This window comes from Puma concolor, unplaced genomic scaffold (genome assembly GCF_028749965.1).
Source record: "Puma concolor isolate L17-30 unplaced genomic scaffold, mPumCon1.1.hap2 unalloc_scaffold_60, whole genome shotgun sequence".
Taxonomy (NCBI): domain Eukaryota; kingdom Metazoa; phylum Chordata; class Mammalia; order Carnivora; family Felidae; genus Puma; species Puma concolor.
The window spans coordinates 42,891-65,811 of NW_028240270.1; the positions used below are offsets into that span (position 1 = coordinate 42,891).

Sequence of the window (22,921 nt, forward strand, 5' to 3'; positions counted from 1 at the left end):
GAAGTGGAGGAGAGAGCTGTAGGTACATCTAATTAATCAACAAGATGACACTTTTATCTCTAAGCCATGCCCTTTCTTCCGAGATGACTGATAGCTCCATGAAGGTGAAGACTATTTCTCTCTCATCATTTTAGCCAACGAGGAAAGAAATCAGTGGTAGGAGGAGGATGACTGGTGAGTGCATCGAATCGACATAATTTTTTTGAGTTGAAGAAATTTTACTATCGTGTCAACTGTGGCCTTCTTAGACCTAATGTCTCAGAACAAGCTAATGGCTTGTTATCTTGGTTACAATCCACAGATGTCTCCCGGCAGTGGGGTTCCTTTTAAAATCCCTGGAATATACTTTGCAATGAAAGGACAAAGCCTATCTCCTTCCTCCAGACTGAAGAGGGATATCAGGTCGTGATAGGTGGGAAAGTGGCTTTGATTTTCAGTTTGTGGGTTCTGAATCTATTATAAAGAAGGAATATAGTCTGGGAATCTGAATTAATTGTTGTCCTTACCTCAATGAGACAGAAAACTATGATCAAAATCATCACTACTACAGTCACAGATATTGCCAAGATGAGTTTGTTGTTATAGCCATAGCCTGGAACTTTTGTGAGCTAAAAAAAAGGGAAAGAACAATGTTTTTAGAAAACAGAGATAGGATGAAAGTTAACTATTCTTTAACGACTCTAAAACCCCATTCTTTCCGATGAATCGCTTATAGGTTCTTAAGGAATATACCAAATCTAATGTGATATGTAATCTTAATCATTAGCATTTTCTTCAAGAATTTATGTATCTTGTATGTTAGGTCCTCTTTTTGTCTACTCTGGGAACAGCGGCACTGTTTCCTGAATGAGCAAAGTGGCAGATCATTGCCTTAGGCAAAATTATGTGGCCAAGACAAGACCCGGACTAGGAGCCCCTGGTCCTTGTGCTTGGGTCCATGTCCTAAACCACCTAAATGTCGAGACCCCACATTTTGGGATTTATCCTCACCTCCCTTGACTCCTGCCCTCTCTGTTCACTCTGGACTTCTGTGCTCTCACTGATATAGTTCTCATTTTCCCATTGGTCCGTATCCCACTCTGCCTTGGACACCTTTACTTCTTGCTGCTCGCTGAGAAGCTTCATCAGGAGGCCTGTTCTGGAGATGAGCTTGGCACAGGCCAGCTGCATGTGGGTCTCGGAGCAGTCCATTTTCAAAGTCCGGATAACATGAGAAATGAGGCTTCTCACGTCATTGTTGGGGATGAGGGACTGTAGCTGCTGGTTTAACGGAATTTCAAACAGATCACCTTTGACACAGTGAAGCCTGTGGCTTTTGGGGGCAAGCCAGTGCCCGCATTGTGGTATTCCCATTGTGTATCATTGGTTTGTTTAACGGTCGGCATAGAGTTGTCTGCAGTAACAGTAGAATTAGCAGTGGAAAGATTCTTACGGTTTGTGAATTCAGGGAGGGTTTGTGCTGGCACAGTAGTGTTTCCTGTAGAAATATTTTCGTCAGAAACATTTTGGGCAGTAGCGTTCTCTGCAGTAGTGTTTTCTCTGTAAGTTCCTGAAGGAGCAAATAATTCTGGAAAAGGATTTTTCTGAGGACTCAGTTCTCCCGGAGATGAAAAATCCTCTCGTGAAGGGGAATTTATGAGGCTCCTGACTGCAGAGGATGGAGGCCTCTTTGCAAGCAGCTGTCTATTACTGAGTGAACTTTCCTTTCTGGACTTTCGATTCAGTTTGGCCTAGGGTGTTCTGTGGACCACATGGGAGCGACTTTTATGAAAGCGGTGTGTTTTTCTGGGGTGTGAGGCTGGCCCGAAAGCCTTCATATTTCTAACTCTAGCATTTGCATCTTCTAAAACAAAAACGCTGTACATGAAGTCTTTTGATTTTTTTTTTTCACGTCAGGTGGGGATTTTGGAGCGGGGGTGGCAGAAGGCCTGCCCAAAGAGTATTGCTTCAGGAAAGAAGAGACCGCTGCCTTGTGCTCCTCTACGAACGAAGGCTCTGTATTGAAGGAGCTTCCCATTAATTTGCTGGGCCTGTGCGCCACGTGAAGCTCCCCTGGGGATGGTCTCCTGAGCCTTCTTTCCTTGGCCATGTTCTCCACAGACGGCTGGGCGTTCTGTTTCCTCTGGATGTTCTGACGTCTCAGTTCTTTTAAGTGCCTTTTCCGTATGCCCTTTGGGCCCTTGATGACCTTGTTCACTCTCAGGAACTTTTTCCCCACACTCTCAACCTCGTCTAGGCTCTTCTCCTGCGGTTGGGCAGTTTCCAATTTCTTTGGAAAGATTTGACATTTAAACTTGGGACCTAATCACTTAGATTCCACCTACACCTGCCTAAATAACCCAGAAAGCCGCCAGAGGATTAGCAGAACGGAGTCTCCGGAGCCAAGCGCAGATGAGAGGCCCACAGAAGAGGGGCCCCTCCTGAAGTGGATCACCTAAGGAGAAGCGAGCTAAGCCTGCCCCTCCTGCCCACCCCAGCTAATACGCCTACCCACCCCAGCTAATACGCCAGATCCCCAGCATCACAAGCCTGGCAGTGTGCAAGTAGCCCAGATGGGCCACGCCACCCTACAGTGAATCCCGCCCCTAGGAGAGGAGAAGAGAAGGCACACACCAGTCTGACTGTGGCCCCAGCGGTGGGCTGGGGGCAGACATCAGGTCGGACTGCGGCCCCGCCCACCAACTCCAGTTATACACCACAGCACAGGGGAAGCGCCCTGCAGGTCCTCACCACTCCAGGGACTACCCAAAATGACCAAGCGGAAGAATTCCCCTCAGAAGCATCTCCAGGAAATAACAACAGCTAATGAACTGATCAAAAAGGATTTAAATAATATAACAGAAAGTGAATTTAGAATAATAGTCATAAAATTAATCGCTGGGCTTGCAAACAGTATGGAGGACAGCAGAGAATCTCTTGCTACAGAGATCAAGGGACTAAGGAACAGTCACGAGGAGCTGAAAAGCGCTTTAAACGAAATGCAAAACAAAATGGAAACGACGACAGCTCGGATTGAAGAGGCAGAGGAGAGAATAGGTGAACTAGAGGATAAAGTTATGGAAAAAGAGGAAGCTGAGAGAAAGAGAGATAAAAAAATCCAGGAGTATGAGGGGAAAATTAGAGAACTGAGCGATACACTAAAAAGAAATAATATACGCATAATTGGTATCCCAGAGGAGGAAGAGAGAGGGAAAGGTGCTGAAGGGGTACTTGAAGAAATTATAACTGAGAACTTCCCTGAACTGGGGAAGGAAAAAGGCATTGAAATCCAAGAGGCACAGAGAACTCCCTTCAGACGTAACTTGAATCGATCTTCTGCACGACATATCATAGTGAAACTGGCAAAATACAAGGATAAAGAGAAAATTCTGAAAGCAGCAAGGGATAAACGTGCCCTCACATATAAAGGGAGACCTATAAGACTCGTGACTGATCTCTCTTTTGAAACTTGGCAGGCCAGAAAGAATTGGCACGAGATCTTCAGTGTGCTAAACAGAAAAAGTATGCAGCCGAGAATCCTTTATCCAGCAAGTCTGTCATTTAGAATAGAAGGAGAGATAAAGGTCTTCCCAAACAAACAAAAACTGAAGGAATTTGTCACCACTAAACCAGCCCTACAAGAGATCCTAAGGGGGACCCTGTGAGACAAAGTACCAGAGACATCGCTACAAGCATAAAACATACAGACATCACAATGACTCTAAACCCGTATCTTTCTATAATAACACTGAATGTAAATGGATTAAATGCGCCAACCAAAAGACATAGGGTATCAGAATGGATAAAAAAACAAGACCCATCTATTTGCTGTCTACAAGAGACTCATTTTAGACCTGAGGACACCTTTAGATTGAGAGTGAGGGGATGGAGAACTATTTATCATGCTACTGGAAGCCAAAAGAAAGCTGGAGTAGCCATACTTGTATCAGACAAACTAGACTTTAAATTAAAGGCTGTAACAAGAGATGAAGAAGGGCATTATATAATAATTACAGGGTCTATCCATCAGGAAGAGCTAACAATTATAAATGTCTATGCGCCGAATACCGGAGCCCCCAAATATATAAAACAATTACTCATAAACATAAGCAACCTTATTGATAAGAATGTGGTAATTGCAGGGAACTTTAACACTCCACTTACAGAAATGGATAGATCATCTAGACACATGGTCAATAAAGAAACAAGGGCCCTGAATGAGACATTGGATCAGATGGACTTGACAGATATATTTAGAACTCTGCATCCCAAAGCAACAGAATATACTTTCTTCTCGAGTGCACATGCAACATTCTCCAAGATAGATCATATACTGGGTCACAAAACAGCCCTTCATAAGTTTACAAGAATTGAAATTATACCATGCATACTTTCAGACCACAATGCTATGAAGCTTGAAATCAACCACAGGAAAAAGTCTGGAAAACCTCCAAAAGCATGGAGGTTAAAGAACACCCTACTAAAGAATGTGTGGGTCAGCCAGGCAATTAGAGAAGAAAGTAAAAAATATATGGAAACAAGCGAAAATGAAAATACAACAATCCAAACGCTTTGGGACGCAGCGAAGGCAGTCCTGAGAGGAAAATACATTGCAATCCAGGCCGATCTCAAGAAACAAGAAAAATCCCAAATACATAATCTAACAGCACACCTAAAGGAAATAGAAGCAGAACAGCGAAGGCAGCCTAAACCCAGCAGAAGAAGAGAAATAATAAAGATCAGAGCAGAAATAAACAATAGAGAGTCTAAAAAAACTGTAGAGCAGATCAACGAAACCAAGAGTTGGTTTTTTGAAAAAATAAACAAAATTGACAAACCTCTAGCCAGGCTTCTCAAAAAGAAAAGGGAGATGACCCAAATAGATAAAATCATGAATGAAAATGGAATTATTACAACCAATCCCTCAGAGATACAAACAATTATCAGGGAATACTATGAAAAATTATATGCCAACAAATTGGGCAACCTGGAAGAAATGGACAAATTCCTAAACACCCACACTCTTCCAAAACTCAATCAGGAGGAAATAGAAAGCTTGAACAGACCCATAACCAGCAAAGAAATTGAATCGGTTATCAAAAATCTCCCAACAAATAAGAGTCCAGGACCAGATGGCTTCCCAGGGGAGTTCTACCAGACGTTTAAAGCAGAGATAATACCTATCCTTCTCAAGCTATTCCAAAAAATAGAAGGGGAAGGAAAACTTCCAGACTCATTCTATGAAGCCAGTATTACTTTGATTCCTAAACCAGACAGAGACCCAGTAAAAAAAGAGAACTACAGGCCAATATCCCTGATGAATATGGATGCAAAAATTCTCAATAAGATACTGGCAAATCGAATTCAACGGCATATAAAAAGAATTATTCACCATGACCAAGTGGGATTCATTCCTGGGGTGCAGGGCTGGTTCAACACTCGCAAATCAATCAACGTGATACATCACATTAACAAAAAAAAAAAAAGAGAAGAACCATATGATCCTGTCAATCGATGCAGAAAAGGCCTTTGACAAAATCCAGCACCCTTTTTTAATAAAAACCCTTGAGACAGTCGGGATGGAAGGAACATACTTAAAGATCATAAAAGCCATTTATGAAAAGCCCACAGCTAACATCATCCTCAACGGGGAAAAACTAGAGCTTTTTCCCTGAGATCAGGAACACGACAGGGATGCCCACTCTCACCGCTGTTGTTTAACATAGTGCTGGAAGTTCTAGCATCAGCAATCAGACAACAAAAGGAAATCAAAGGCATCAAAATTGGCAAAGATGAAGTCAAGCTTTCGCTTTTTGCAGATGACATGATATTATACATGGAAAATCCGATAGACTCCACCAAAGTCTGCTAGAACTGATACATGAATTCAGCAAAGTTGCAGGATACAAAATCAATGTACAGAAATCAGTTGCATTCTTATACACTAACAATGAAGCAACAGAGAGACAAATAAAGAAACTGATCCCATTCACAATTGCAGCAAGAAGCATAAAATACCTAGGAATAAATCTAACCAAAGATGTAAAAGATCTGCATGCTGAAAACTATAGGAAACTTATGAAGGTAATTGAAGATTTAAAGAAATGGAAAGACATTCCCTGCTCATGGATTGGAAGAATAAATATTGTCAAAATGTCCATACTACCCAAAGCTATCTACACATTCAATGCAATCCCAATCAAAATTGCACCAGCATTCTTCTCGAAACTAGAACAAGCAATCCTAAAATTCATATGGAACCACAAAAGGCCCCGAATAGCCAAAGTAATTTTGAAGAAGAAGACCAAAGCAGGAGGCACCACAATCCCAGACTTTAGCCTCTACTACAAAGCTGTCATCATCAAGACAGCATGGTATTGGCACAAAAACAGACACATAGACCAATGGAATAGAATAGAAACCCCAGAACTAGACCCACAAACGTATGGCCAACTCATCTTTGACAAAGCAGGAAAGAACATCCAATGGAAAAAAGACAGTCTCTTTAACAAATGGTGCTGGGAGAACTGGACAGCAACATGCAGAAGAATGAAACTAGACCACTTTCTCACACCATTCACAAAAATAAACTTAAAATGGATAAAGGACCTGAATGGGAGACAGGAAACCATCAAAACCTTAGAGGAGAAAGCAGGAAAAGACCTCTCTGACCTCAGCCGTAGCAATCTCTTACTCGACACATCCCCAAAGGCAAGGGAATTAAAAGCAAAAGTGAATTACTGGGACCTTATGAAGATAAAACGCTTCTGCACAGCAAAGGAAACAACCAACAAAACTAAAAGGCAACCAACGGAATGGGAAAAGATATTTGCAAATGACATATCGGACAAAGGGCTAGTATCCAAAATCTATAAAGAGCTCACCAAACTCCACACCCGAAAAGCAAATAACCCAGTGAAGAAATGGGCAGAAAACATGAATAGACACTTCTCTAAAGAAGACATCCGGATGGCCAACAGGCACATGAAAAGATGTTCAACGTCGCTCCTTATCAGGGAAATACAAATCAAAACCACACTCAGATATCACCTCACGCCAGTCAGAGTGGCCAAAATGAACAAATCGGGAGACTGTAGATGCTGGAGAGGATGTGGAGAAACGGGAACCCTCTTGCACTGTTGGTGGGAATGCAAATTGGTGCAGCCGCTCTGGAAAGCAGTGTGGAGGTTCCTCAGAAAATTAAAAATAGACCTACCCTATGACCCAGCAATAGCACTGCTAGGAATTTATCCAAGGGACACAGGAGTACTGATGCATAGGGGCACTTGTACCCCAATGTTTATAGCAGCACTCTCAACAATAGCCAAATGATGGAAAGAGCCTAAATGTCCATCAACTGATGAATGGATAAAGAAATTGTGGTTTATATACACAATGGAATACTACGTGGCAATGAGAAAAAATGAAATATGGCCTTTTGTAGCAACGTGGATGGAACTGGAGAGTGTGATGCTAAGTGAAATAAGCCATACAGAGAAAGACAGATACCATATGATTTCACTCTTATGTGGATCCTGAGAAACTTAACAGAAACCCATGGGGGAGGGGAAGGAAAAAAAAAAAAAAAGAGGTTAGAGTGGGAGAGAGCCAAAGCATAAGAGACTGTTAAAAACTGAGAACAAACTGAGGGTTGATGGGGGGTGGGAGGGAGGGGAGGGTGGGTGATGGGTATTGAGGAGGGCACCTTTTGGGATGAGCACTGGGTGTTGTATGGAAACCAATTTGACAATAAATTTCATATATTAAAAAAATAAATAAATAAAAAATAAAATATAAAACAAGGTAAAAAATAAACAAAAAATAAACAAAAAACCAAATGAATGAATAAACAACAACAAAAAAGAGAAAACACTTGTAAATATGGAGAACAAACTAGGGATATGGACAAAATGAGTGAAAAGGGTTAAGAGGTACAAACTTGCAGTTATAAAATAAATAAGTCACCAGATGAAAAGTACAGCATAGGGAATATCGTCAATAATACTGTAATATACTTATTGTGGTGAGCATTTCATAATGTATATAAAAGATCACTGTGTTGTACACCTGAAACTAATTTAATATTACATGATCTATATATACTTCAATAAAAGAGATAATTGAGGGGCACCCAGGTGGCTCAGTCAGTTAAGCATCTGACTTCAGCTCAGGTCATGATCTCATAGTCTGTGATTTCAGGCCCCACATCAGGCTCTGTGTCTACAGCTCAGAGCCTGGAGCCTGCTTCAGATTCTGTGTCTCCCTCTCTCTCTGCCCCTCCCCCACTTGCACTCTGTCTCTCTCAAAAATAAAAAATAAAAAAAGATAATTGACTATTTAAACAAAAAAAATAATATGGTGTGCTAAAAGTAAAACGTATGAAAACAATAGCACAAAGGTCAGGAGGGGAACAATGGAAGTACACTATTTATTGTAAGGTTCTTATACTATTCATGAAATCATATCATATCATTTGAAGATAGACTGTGATAAGTTAAACATGAACACTACAAACCATTAAACAGCTACTAAAATAACAAAACCTGAGTTGTAACTATTTATCCCCCCACCAAAAAATAATAAAACGTACTAAATCAACCCAAGAGCAGGAAGAAAAAGAAAAAGAAAAGAAACAAAGAACAGATGGGATACATAGAAAGAGTAGACAGTAGCTTTAAATGTAATCCTATAAATAATTACATTAACTATAAATGGTGCAATCACCTAATTAAAAGATAGAGTTGTCATACTGGATAAAAAAGCAAAAGCCAACTATATGCTGTCTATAAGATTCATCTTCAATACAAAGATATAAGTAGGTTAAAAATATGGAAGAAATTATGCTTTGCTAACACTAATCAAACGAAACCTTGAGTGGCTATATTTACTATAGGACAAAGTCAATTTCAAAGCGAAGATATTACCAGGGATAAATGAGGTTATTCCATTGTGATAGAAATGTCAACTAATAGAAAAGACATAACTTAAAAATTTATGTATCTGATAATAGAACTTCCAAATATATTAAGGAGAATAGGAAAGAGAGACACAAAAGTACACAATTATAGTTGGAGATTTCAATATCCCTCTCTCAATAATTGACAGAAAAAATATATAGAAAATGAGTAATGATACATCAGACTTGAAAAATACTACCAACCTACTTGACCTAGTTGACATTTATAGAATACTCCACACCAAATCAGCAGACTACATATTTTTTTTCAAGTGGGCACATAATATTTATCAAAATAGACCATATTCTCATCTATTACCAGAATTCATTGGCTATAAAACAAGCCTCAATAAATTTAAAAGGATTTCAGTCATCCAACATATTGTTCTGTGACCACAATGGAATTAAATAACAAATTAACAGATCTGTAAAATCTCCAAATATTTAGAAACTAACCAACACACTCCTAAGGAACCCTATTGGTCAAATAAGTCAAAATGGATATTAAAAACGATTTTGTACCGACTGAAACTGAAAACACATGTCAACATGTGGGATGTTGCTCATATAGTATTCATCTTCCCCAGTGTCCACTTTTTTTTTTTAAGTTTTTTTTTTTTTTTTTAACGTTTATTTATTATTTTTGGGACAGAGAGAGACAGAGCATGAACGGGGGAGGGGCAGAGAGAGAGGGAGACACAGAATCGGAAACAGGCTCCAGGCTCCGAGCCATCAGCGCAGAGCCCGACGCGGGGCTCAAACTCACGGACCGCGAGATCGTGACCTGGCTGAAGTCGGACGCTTAACCGACTGCGCCACCCAGGCGCCCCCCCCCCCCCCCCCCATTGTCCACTTTGAAGAAACTAGAAAAAGAAAAGGAAATTCATCACTGAGTAAGGAGAGAAAATGGAATGATGAAGATCAAAGCAGAAATTTTTAAAAAGGAAAACAAAAATAGAGAAGTCAGTGTAATGAAAAGGCACTTTTTAGAGAAGATAAGTAAAACTGATAAACTTCTGGCCAGATTTATCAAGAAAAGACAAGAGAAGACACAAATTATCAATATCAAAAATGAGAGGAATGACATCACTACAATTCTACAGATACTAAAAGGATAATAAGGGAACATTATAAAATACTTTATGTCAATAACTTCAAGATGAAATAGATTCCCTGAAAGACATGAACTACTCCAAAAAATAAGTATGTAATTTAAGTAGCACTATTACAAAAATAAAATCTGTAGTTTAACACTTTCTCACAAAGAAAGCTTCAAGCCCACATGGCTTCACTGGTGAATTCTAGCAAACATTTAAGGAAAACATAATGCCAATTCTGCACAAACTGTACTAGAGAATTGAAGAGAGGGGACTACTTCCCAACTCAATTTTAAGGCCAACATTCACCTTATGAAAAATAGATCAAGACATTAGAAGAAAGGATAGATAGAAGATCTCATATACTGCAGGCTGGAATGCAAAATGGTACATCCACTTTAGAAAACAGGTAAGCAGTTTCTTAAACAGTTAAATATACACTTAGCATATGATGTAGCAATCCTGCCATTAGGTATTTTACCCCCTCCCCCCCTCCCCCAATGAAAACATATGCTCATACGAAGACCTGCATGTAAGTGTTTTAAGCAACTTTATTCATAAAGGCCAAAAAGCTAGAAACAACTCAAATGCCCATTAACTGATGAACGCATAAACAAACTGGTATATCCTCACAACTGCAATACTACTCGGCAATAAAAAGGAAATGAACTACTGACATGTGCAAACACATGGATGAGTCTCTGGGGTGCCTGGGTGGCTCAGTCAGATAAGTGACCGACTTTGGCTCAGGCCATGATCTCATGTTCCGCAGGTTCATGCCCTGTATTGGGCTCTGCGCTGACAGAGCCTGGAGCCTGCTTCGGGTTCTGTGTGTGTCTGTCTCTCTCTCTCTCTCTCTCTCTCTCTCTCTCTCTCTCTCTCTCCCCCTCTCCTGCTTATGCTCTCTGTTTCTCAAAAATAAATAAACGTTAAAAAAGTTAAAAAAACACATGGATGAATCTCAAAAGGATTATGCTGAAAGGAACCAATCACAGAAGACTGCATACTGTATGATTTCATTTATTTATTTTTTTTAATGTTCATTTATTTTTGAGAGAGAGAGAGAGAGATGGAGGGCAAATGGGGAAGGGGTAGAGAGACAGGGAGACACAGAATCCGAAGCAGGCTCCAGGCTCTGAGCTGTCAGGACAGAGTCCGATGCAGGGCTTGAACTCACGAACCGCGAGATCATGACCTGAGCTGAAGTCGGACGCTTAACTGCCCGAGCCACCCAGGTGCCCCTTGTATGATTTCATTTATAAGACACTGTGGAGAAGGCAAAACTATAGGGACAAAAATTAGGTTGGTGGTTGCCAGGGCTGGTGGTGACAAAAGGGGATTGGCTGCAAAGGCACATAGGGGCCTTTTGGGGTGACAGAATGGTCTACGTCTCAAATGTGGTGGTGCTTACATAAGTACACGTTTGTCAAAACTCATCAAACTGTACGCTTAAAAAGAGTAAATTTTATACCTCAATAAATCTGACTTAGGAAGACAATAAAACAAATCTAAATCAACAACTAAGTGAAAATACACATAAGAAAAATCAACTTACAGTGTTTCCAAATTCAAGGGTCATCATGAGGATGCTCTCAACTGTTGTAAGTGACACCTGTGTTGATCCCATGTCTCTGAAGGAGAAAGCCCAAACATGCGTGATTTGAACCCAAGGATAAAAATTCTGTACCTAAAAAGATACTTAACAACATGTGGTTACTTCAATTCTGGCTTCTTTGTCAAGTCAGCTCAAGAGTTTTCTTGCTATGGACAATAATTTCAGAAAACTCCCAATGAAGACATTTTATGTGCATCATCAAATTAATCACCTTGGTGCTCAACAGTACAATCCTTTTTACTCTTATCCTCATTTTCATTCTCAATTGCATCCACCTCTCTTGATTAGTCTTTTTTTCTTTTAATATACACCTTACTCCACTTTCCACTTTGAGATAAATGGTATTTCTACCTACATCTGCAAGTCCCATGTCTCTTATGTGTTCTTCACTACTACGCCTTCCTCTGCAGGCTATCTTGCCCATATACGTTTTTTCTTTGCTAATAATGCTTATTTCAATAACCCAGTTAAAACTTAAATTAGGACTTTTTAACCAAAACGCAAAATACTTAATCTTTTGATGACAACAAAAAAGATCAGAAATCATCTCATGAGCCATGAGATTGTTGCAATACTTACAAATATTTTAATGCTGGCAACTTAAAAAGATAGGAATCTTCAACAGCTGACAGAGGGTTACGGCTGATAATTCTGAAAAATGCAATGGAATTAAAATGATCTGCATTTCCAGTAATGACTACCATGAAAGTTTATGTTCATTTTGGGGGTATGGAACTGGAAGGTTAAAACTAATCATTTTCTGCCTTTGCCTATAAATCACCCTTAGAATCTGTAAAGCACTCTTCCTTTGGGAACTACCCAGCTCTCTGGACGATAAAGTGGAGAACAGAAAGAGAAAAAAAATTTTTTTTTTTTTTTTTTTTTTTTTTACGTGGACAGCAAAGCAAAGATATGCCAAAGAACTTTTTGGGCTGAAAACCCTAGAAGTGACTATGCTGGTAGGAAGCCCAGGCTCTGTAGGAAATACTGTTTCTAGTGTCCTCTATAATTCTAGGTGCTTTTCCTTTATCTCTAGAAATGTAAAAAATTCCACAGTTTAAAACACCCGGTTAAAGACAAAAATAGGACCAATTCCTCAGTTTGGGGGCTAAAGACAAAGGGATTAATCTAAGAGGAAATGGTGAAAGCTATACCCCCACCATTTGTATTCATTCTCCTATGACAGCCTTTGTTAGGTGGCATATGATCCCGTTTCCTTATCCATCTGCTGGACTGCCAGCTCCCTGAGGGCAGGGACCATACTCTATTGTCATTTTTGTCCCTGTGCCTGACAGAGTGCTTGTTATTTACTAGTTACTTAGTGAAGGCTTGTTGAATAAATAACATTTTGTCACTGCTTGACACAAGTTTTTATTCCAAAATGCTGAGTAGATTTTCTTCTCAGTTCTTTACAGCAAAAATAAAGTGAAGGAAACAGGAAGAAAGAAAAGAAAATCTGCCTTTAGGTTGACTCTGCTCAAGAATCATCACTGTACTTTTGCAAAATTATAAGGATAATCATCACAACCGATACTATTGAGCTATGGGGCATCTGTGATCAGCATTTCACATTTAAACCTCACAATAACCTTATGTGATAGACACATCATTACCCCATTTTACAAGTGAGGAAACTGAAGTACAGAGAGGTTGTATAATTTGTCCCAGTTTGTCAAGCCAGTCAAGAAGCAGAGATGGAATCTGAACTCAGTTCTGACTCCAAAGCCTGTATTTAAATTGTATGAAAAAAAGGGGGTTTAAAATAGCCGTTACCTTAAACTTAACTTTGAGAGCATTAAATATAGAAACACTTTGCTGAACTTCATCTCTCCATCTGGGAGAGCTTCTCTAAGAATTACATTTTCTACTTTTATTCCTTTCCTCTAATCATCTCCCATGATTAAGTATTTAATTAGCCTGTGATCATTGAGACTTTAGAGATTTCATTTCTTATTTTTTTATTCTATTTTTTGAGAGAGAGAGTACAAGAGTATGAGTGCAGGAGAGGCAGAGGAAGAGAGAGAGAGAGAATCCCAAGCAGGCTCCATGCCCAGTGCAGAGCCTGACATGGGGCTTGATCCCATGACCGCAAGATCATGACCTGAGCCGAAATCAAGAGTCAGGCAGTTAACTGAGCCACCCAGGTGCCCTGAGACTTTAGAGATTTTAAAGCCCTGTTACAGGTGAATCAGTGAAAATGAGAAAGGAAGGACGTCTGAAAATTCATCCTTCCGTAAAAGCAACAACAACAACAACAACAACAACTAGCAAAAATGGTCAAAATCAACTTTCTCAGAACTTTGGAAATTTTAACCAATGGGCTTGCAGCAACCCGGAGAGCATGTATTAAAGAAAAAATTACTAATTTCTATAAGAACAGTGAGCTCTGTTGTTTTAACTTGTCCTCAACCTCTGCTCTCCATCCTGATGATAGCCTTAAAAATTGCCCGCATCCCAGGGGAACAAAATGGAGCTGAAGTTCCTTAAAGCCTCATTCCCAAAGAACAAACTGTCATTGTTTTACCTGTCTAGTGGGGTCCCTAAAAAACTTCACTTGAAAGCCTTGCCCTTGACCTCACTGAGAACTGCACAGTGCTAAAATAGCCTCTTCCCAAGGGGCATTTTTTTGAAAACAATTATAGATAAATGTTTTAATCTGGCAGCTATGTGAGGCAATTGATCACAAGACAAAAAATAGCCTAAACAAAAAGCCTAAAAGGGAAAAGCTGAGAAATGAGATGTCCATAGGGACTTTGAAATGCTCCAACATCTTCCTGGGTAACTAGAAGACCACAAGACATATTCCTGGGAATGTAGAAAAAAAACCTTAGCACTAATAAATGAGTTCAGCAAGGTTACAGGACACAAGATCGATATGTAAAAATTAGCTTTATTTCTATACATCAGCAATGACTATTCCAAAAATGAAATTAAGAAAACAATTCCATGTATAACAGTACTCAAAAGAATAAAATACTTAGGAAAACATTTAACCAAAGAAGTGCAAGAATCACACTAAAAACCACAAAACGTTGTTGAAAGAAATTAAAGAAGATTGAAATAAATGTAAAGATATGCCATGTTCACGGATCAGAGGAAAATATTGTTAAAATGGCACTATACCCCAGATTGAACTGTGGTTTCAGTATAATCCCTATCAAAACCCCAACTGACTTCTTTCCAAATATTGGCAAGCTAATTCTAAAATCTGTATGTCAATTCAAGGGACCGAGAATAGCCCAAAATGATCTTTAAAAAAAAAAAAAGTTTATCTATTCATTTTGAGAGACAGCGAGCATACACACCCGTGCAGAAGAGCAAACATGAGCGAGTGTGAGTGGGGAAAAGTGTGAGCAGGGGAGGGGCAGAGGGAGAAAGAGAGGGAGCATCCCAAGCAGGCTCCATGCTGTCAGTGCAGATGGCAACACGGGGTTCCATCTCACAAACCGTGAGGTCATGACCTGAGCTGAAATCAAGAGCCGGCCACTTAACCAACTGAGCTACCCAGGGGCTCCAAAACGATTTTGACAAAGAACAACCAAATGGGGAGACTCACACGCCCTGGTTTCAAAACCTACTTCAAAACTACAGTAATCACGGTGTGGTACTGGCATAAGAACAGACATGTAAGCTGATGGAACAGAACTGACAGTCCAGGAATAAATCCTCACATTTATGGCCCACTGATTTTCAACAAGGGTGCCAACACCATTCAATGTGGGAAGACTAGTGTTTTCAAATGATGCTGGGACAACCGTATATCCCCATACAAAATAATGGAGTTGGATTCCTACACTTCACACCATATATAAATATTAACTCAAAATGAGTCAAAGACCTAAATGGAAGAGCTCAAGCTATAAAACTCTCAGGAGAGAAATCTTTATGACCTTGGATTTAGGCAACAGTTTCTTAGACATGACACAAAAAGCACAACAAACCAAAGGAAAAATAGGTAAGCTGGACTTTATTTAAAAATAAAAAAACAACCCAAAACTATCATATGTCTGATACAAGTCTAGTATCCAGAATATCCAGAATATATAAAGAACTCTTAAAACTCAGGAAAAAGACAAATAATCTAATGTTTAAATGGGTAAAGGATTTGAAGAGACATTTCGCCAAAGAAAATACATGAATGGCCAATAAGCACATGAAAAGATGCTCAATGTCTTAGGTCATTAGGGAAATAGAAATCAAAGCTACAATGAGATACTACTCTACACTCACTAAGATGGCTATGATCGAACAGAGAGACAATGATAAGTGGTAGCAAGATTTGGGGAAACCAGAATCTTCATACATTGGTGGGAATGTAAGATGGTGCAGTCACTGTGGAAAACAGTTTGGCAGTTCCTCAAAAGGGTTAAATATAGAGTTACTACATGACCCAGCAATTCCACTCTTAGGTACGTACCCAAGAGAATTAAAAACATATGACCACACAAAAACTTGCACATGAATACTCATAGCAGCATTATTCATAAGAGCCAAAAAGTCAAAATAATCCAAATGTCCAATAACTCATGAATGGATGAACAAAATGTGATTGGAGCACCTGGGTGGCTCAGTCGGTTAAGCATCTGACTTTGGCTCAGGTCGTCATCTCACAGTTCATGAGTTCGAGCTCTACATCAGGCTCTGTGGTTTTGGATCCTCTGTCCCCCTCTCCCTCTGCCCCTTCCCCGCTTGTGTGGGCGCTCTCTTTCAAAAATAAATAAACATTAAAAAAAAGAATGAAGTACTGAAACATGCTACAACCGGATAAATCTTGAAGCCAACAAGCTATGTGAAAGAAACTAGACACACATTTCGATGAAATGTCCAGAATAGGCAAATCCATAGGGGCAGAAGGTAAATTAGTTGTTGCCAGGGGCCTGGGGGGAGGGGAGAATGGGGAGTAAAGGCTGATGGGTATGGTATTTCTTTTGAGGGGGGTGATGACAATGTTCTGGAATTAGCAGTGATTACTGTCTATCAAAGTATACCATTGCACTATATACTTTATAACGTTGCATATTCTATTATGCATATTCTATATCTCAATTTGAAAAAAAAAAAAAAAAAAAGAACCACGTTGTGATAAATAGAGAACCAGTTGCCAGAAGATAAACATGTTAGTAGGTGGAGAAAAGGGGAGCGAAGATTCAAACTCTTCCACAACGGAGGTCAGAGGGAGTTAGCGGTGCGGCTGGGAGCCATGCGTTTTTGTTCCTGCCTTGGAAACTCCCCTATTCTTCCTATTCCAGCCCATTCTTCTACGTTTTTTCAGGCCCATTAACATGTCGGGTTTGTGTAACACTAGTTAATATCCAGTCAGACAATGTTATGAAGAGAAAGAACGTGAGTGTCACATGTCTGGTTAAACACAGTTCCTCAACCTTGAGGCTCTGAATGTCCTTTGGCTTTGAAACAATAACAATGGCATTCATACCTACAAGCTTACTGGTGGGCTCTGTGCAAGTAAGCTCTTCCACGTGTGTGTCTTCCCCTGCCCACTGCTCCCCTCCCCCCTCCACCCCGCGCCCACCCCCGGCTCCCTATTAAGAAAGACTATGAAGAGTTATGCAGCCAAAACAATTTAGTAGTTCGTTATCCTTCCCCCCAACTATCTCAGTGCTCTACCCCCACTGTCCCCCCCTCTTTCCTGGTAGCTCACCCATGGCCTTATACCCATCGGCTCAGTGCTTCCTCTTACCCAGGCAGCCCTCCTGCTGAGATGAATGCCCCGTGTTTATCTGTAGTGAAAACAAAATACAGGCCACTCCAAATTATCCTATTTCCTCCTGTCTTTAGTGCTGCCTTTTCTTCATGGAGCTATTGTGCCTGAGCCAAGGGGAGAATGAGAACTGACCCGACAGGTTACCTCTGCTGGACCGACAGCAATTGTTTTTCCACAGACTGCGATACGAACGAACGGTGGACATTGCACTAGAGATCATCTCCATTTCCGTTCAATTCCCTCATCTTACAGATAAAAGGTGTGCTGACTCAGTCTATTGGCTTTTGGATATTCGTGGGCTTATCTTTATGGGAGTCAAACATAACAACAGTTATCCTCAAAGACTGTCTCATAATCAAAGTTGAAGAAATACTGTTCTAGATATTCTTTTGTTTTTTAAAAAACTGTATCTTATTTGAAGAGGAAAACTCAAGTATTTTTGCAAAAGCTTTCTGTTGCAGAGCAACGGGACAGACTAAAGGTAGCTCACAAAATAAGGGAACATTTCTTACGTGTTATTTTTTTTTTCTCCAAATTCTTCTACAGAGGTCCAGACAGATGGGCTACGTTTCCTTTCTATTAACTGAGGAGACAGAGAAGACTTGAGGACTGAAGCTTGTCACCACTGTCCTGAATGTACTGAAATCCTAACAGCTTTAGCTGAAAAAATGTCCAAAGCAGGCAGTGAAAATAAATTTCAAATAGGACAAACTCCAAACTCTCTACGCTGGAATCCCAAGGCATGGAGGGAAAACTGGCTCGTTGGAGGAAAGCAGTTGAAGAGATAAGTGGAGTGATCTAGACCCTATTCCAGTCTGTTTGAAGTACCTGGGGATAGAATAACCCCTTTCCTTTATTCATCTACATAGGTCCATGAGCCATGAGAACGTGACTCCCCATGGGAAGCTCCTCAATGCAAGACATCTAAGGGCATCACGTAAATCCTTTCTCAGGGGTTGGGCGGGGGGAGGGGCGAAGCCTAAAGAATCTGAAATGGTGAGCCTATGTTTTAATTAAAGTTCTGAGAATAGCCTTGAAGAGGAGTTTCTGGCAGTGAGGACCAGCCCAAGAAGCAAGGGCCCTGGAATCAGGCAGACCTAGGTCTGAATTCTGGCTGTCACTTCCTGGTGAAGGGACTTAAGTAACGAACGTCTCCGAGTCCTTTTAGCAGCATTTACCTCATAAGGCAACTTGAGGATTAAAGGAAAGAGCATGTGCAAAGCACCTAGCATAAGGCTGGGCACAGAGTGGGTGCCTAGCAGTGACGATGTGATAGTTGCACCAGGCGGTGAGCAGGAAGCCTGGGGATGCCCATAGGTGGCATGGCCAGGAACTCCAGAAGCATAGGGAAAAGGAGCTCCCTGCTCGAAAGGTCCTATTCCAGTGAGAAGCTGACTCCAAGGGACGACGCCCAAAAGGCCAGTTGTCATTCAGGTCCTACCTAGTGCCAGGGAATGCGGAATTGTATTACTCGCGAAGCTTCTGAAGTGGTTCTGTCACTTATTGACAGTGTGAACCTAGGCAAGTCACCCGATGTCTCTGAGTTTCAAGTTCCTCATCCCCAAAATGAGGATAATACTACCTGTGTCACAAGAGTTGCTGGAAAGACGAAAATGAAGTGCCGTGTGAGGGGCCACGTCCGGAGCACTTCCCACGTGCCAGGCTCTATTCTAAGAGTTTAAGACACATTGTCTTACTTGCAGCACAAGCGAAAGGTCTTAGCATAGTGCCGGAGCGCAGTAAATACCTAATAGAGGTCGGTATTAAAGAAATGATATGGGGCGGAGGAGCAACTACCATGCTTCCCAGAGAAAGAAGATGCCTTGGTATATACGTGGGAAGACTCAGATGCAGCTGGGAGAAGAAAAGTAATAGTTGGGTATGACTATGGCAAAGCTTTTGAACTACCACACACGGAAAATAATAAAAGTTACCCTAAATCACCCCAAAAGGACAGCCCTGAGTTGTTATCTTCATCCTTAACGTTTATGCCTTTCTGAATCTGAGAAGAAGCTGCCAGGATTTCCAGTACATACCAAAAAGCGATGACAATATCCTGAAGTGTGTCAACTTTTGTGGGCACACAGCTGTCTAAAAGGAAGCAGATGCCGGTTGACTGGGGGAGCGTTAGGGCGTGTCTGTGACTGGGGCTCGAGTTTGCCTTCAGAGGGTGGCCACACCTACCTCAATGATATTCTCAACAATAATTCAACAGGGGCAAGGCTTAGATTTTCCTTATTCTCCCTTAGAGCTTATGTTCTTGGCACAATACGGATGCGCCACAGACGAGCCAGCATGTGAATGTGCTCTATCCCGATAAGGTACAGCCTTTCTACATCGTAGAGTCCTTCAGCTTCTAAAATCATGGAGCTCGTACTGTTAGAACCAATGAAGTGAATTTTTTAAAATAAGCCACCAGTCTGGACCTGTGTAGGTGAATGAAGGAGAAGCACTTTAAAGTCAGGAAAAAAAAAAAAAACTATACTTAACATTTAGGATTATCAACCACTGTTGGTTTTCCATAATATATTTCATTCCTGATTTCATCTGAAAGAAACAGGATTATTACTACCATTCAAAAAGTGGTACCTTATTAATAAACTCTTGGCATGGCTTTGAGGTGGATTTCAGATTCAAAATAGACTTTACCACACCGCTAACGTGTTCACTCAGTGTTTATCAATAACTTAAGAGGCTTCATTCAAAAAACTTACTGAGATATAATTACCTGAAACCCAGGGGTGAATCAAGGCCTTGTAGGGTCTGAACCTCATCTACTTTGGGAAATCCTGCCTCATCAAAACATGCAAAATTATGCGTACAGGAATTGCGAGGGTCCCTCCCAAGACTTTGGAAGGGGCCTATGTAAGTGAGGAGACCTGAAGTTTAAGCTCCAGTCAGTTCAAGATAAATCCACCTCAGCTGGGGCCCAAAAGGTTTACAAACTTATTTAATGCTGGAGAAAATACTGTTTCAACTTATAAACACCCCAGTAATAAGTCACATAGGTAATAACGTGACTGAATTCACGGGATGGCATCTCCCCTGCGCACGCTCTCTTTCTCTCAGAATAAATAAATAAACGTTAAAAAGAAAAAAGAAAAGAAAAGTTTGGCCCCAAACAAGGAGCCCAACCTCCAATACACACTTACTGTACTGTGATAATGTTTTGGAAGTTAACTGTGAATTCGTTTTAGTAGTACAGCTCTATTCAAACCACATTGAAAGGGCGGGCCTACACCGGCCGACTCCATCTTGTTCTGTGTCCTTCACCTTGACCACACCTCCTCCCCTTGAGTAACCCCCCCCCCAACTGCCTAACAGGACTCTTCCCCAGGACCCTTCCCCAGCCAATCAGCTGAGGCCGCAGCCATTACCTCACCAACTGCCACTAGGCACCAGTAAAACCTTTGTCCTTTTGAAACTGGCTCTCTCTCCCGGGTATCTCACAGCTTCGACAGTGCAGGTAGGGGATTGAGCTCGAGCTAGCTCCAATAAAGGCTCTTTTGCTTTTACACCGGACTCGGCTCCCTGGCGGTATTTGGGGATCACGAATTCTGGGCATAACACACATGGCATGAGTATTAATTTATTCTCAATACCAGCTAGCTCTGGTTCTTTAATTACCTTTCTCTGTCATGTAAGATTGATGAGGGAGCATGGGGCAAGTTGAGGGCAAAATACAAATTAGCACATGCCCCCGCCCCAGGTGGGATATGTGTCATTCTGGCTGCTGGAGGACAAAGGAAAGGAAAGAAAACAAATGGTTAACTGATAGAGATCTCAGTCGGGCAAGACAGGGGTTTCCATCAGTTTACAAATATCTTAGTAAATTACAAGAAAAAGGCCATCTTTTTCTCCTTTTTCCAGTATGAAAGATTCTTGGGGACAGTCCCTGTATATTCTTTGTACCCCCGGTACTTAGTACATTGTCGACATAGAGTGCGCGTGGCACGGATTGTTTTTCAATGAATTCATTCATTGTTATCAACGGATTCCACCCTATTTTGTCCTGTATTGCCTACATAACTATGAAATTCAGATTCTTAGAAGAGACTCTTGGTGTTATAAGATGCTTAGTAGAGGTGGTGACTTTTAAGACATTATATTGACACCACTAAAACCTCTTGGTGGAGAAACTCAATGAGCCCGTTCTCTGGCATGCTGGCAAAACAAAAAACTGACCCTCAGTATTCTTTCCCCAAGTTAGGCATCAGCAAATTAATGAGAGAGGAGGCCCCTGCTCTTGGGCACCCGCAGGAACTTACTCCAGCTCCAGACACACCGTAAACACTTTCATCTAACGGAAGATAAGCTGTGAAATCGGATTTCTGAACCACAAGACAGTGAGCCAGTCTTTTCCAGCGTCTGCTTTAGTGGAGGGTCTTCAACCTTGAGTCTCAACATCCCCCTCAGGCCACTGAACATGCCCAGTATGATTTGCTTTTTGACAGAGAAATCACAGAATGTCCCTGCTGAAAGGGAGTCACACACTTCTTAACTGAAGAGTGGTCAGGAAAGAAAGCACATGGAGAGCAGTGCCCTGTGGCAGGTGTTCAGGAGTTCTTGCTGCTTTCCTGATGGCTGAGGAAGCACCCACACCTTTTGCTGCCTGGAGAACTCTGTGCTAAACTTAGTTCTTCGCAGTTCTCTTTTGCACAGGAAACTTGCACGTGAGCCAGAATCAAAGTTAAATTCAGAAGTGGATTTCAAGGACCACGCACACCTTGGGGAAGCATCACTGTCACGAATTCCCATGATAATACTGACTTGGGTGTTACTTGCTTGGGGCCTTCACTGCCCACACAAAGCTGGGTACGAGGGAGGGCAGAGAGTGCCATTTAGGAGTTAAGACAAGTCTCTTGGCCTCTTTGTACCTTAGTTTCCTCATTTGAAAAAAAAAATGGATTTTAAGACCTACTTTCCAGAATTCATACTGGGTTTATTAACACACACCTAACCAATCACTGTATGATATTTTTACATGTAGTTTTTTTTGGTTTTTTTTTTTACATGTATTCATTTTCTGTTTCACTTACAGCTTGTGTAAAAACTGCATTCCATGCCAGGCCTGAAATGTTCCAAAGTTCAGTTTGGTGAGTAAATTGCAACCAAGATTTCTACACACACCAAAAAAAAAAAAAAAAAAAAAAAAAAAAAACCAAAACAAAACAAAACAACAACAAAAAAAAACAAGACACAAACGAAGAAGAAAAACAAGATATTTTCAGAATATTTATCCTTTGGCAGTGATTCTAATTTATAGATAACGAAACATAACCACAATACAATCTCCATACACTAAAGAAATCTCACTATGAAAGATGCTTGCCTTTTAAAAAAAATATTTGCATGAAAGATTTATACTTTCATGTTTATACATGTGGTGCATTAGATACAAATCAGTAAATGCTCAATAAATACTTGTGTTAAGTAAGTATTTTTTTCTAGAGAAGTAAGTTTATTTCTCTAGAAAAATGTTTCACAACTTTAGCACTGTTGAGATTTATGGTTGGATAATCTTTGTTATGGGGGGGGGGTGCTGCCCTGTG

The 22,921-nt window shown here is 40.7% G+C and overlaps 2 long non-coding RNA genes and 1 pseudogene across 2 annotated transcripts; 1 reads left to right on the forward strand and 2 right to left on the reverse strand.

Annotated features, from left to right (window-relative positions):
• LOC147571100 (pleckstrin homology domain-containing family M member 1-like) overlaps window positions 1–22,921 on the reverse strand; it is a 66,531-nt pseudogene that overhangs the window by 5,820 nt on the left and 37,790 nt on the right.
• LOC147571101 (uncharacterized) lies at window positions 14,518–17,155 on the reverse strand. The gene is made up of 2 exons (XR_015247685.1): window positions 15,403–17,155; window positions 14,518–14,781 (listed from the first exon to the last, which is right to left on the reverse strand). It is a non-coding gene; the product is annotated as an uncharacterized LOC147571101 (long non-coding RNA).
• LOC147571102 (uncharacterized) lies at window positions 17,457–22,546 on the forward strand. The gene is made up of 3 exons (XR_015247683.1): window positions 17,457–17,628; window positions 17,916–21,715; window positions 22,411–22,546. It is a non-coding gene; the product is annotated as an uncharacterized LOC147571102 (long non-coding RNA).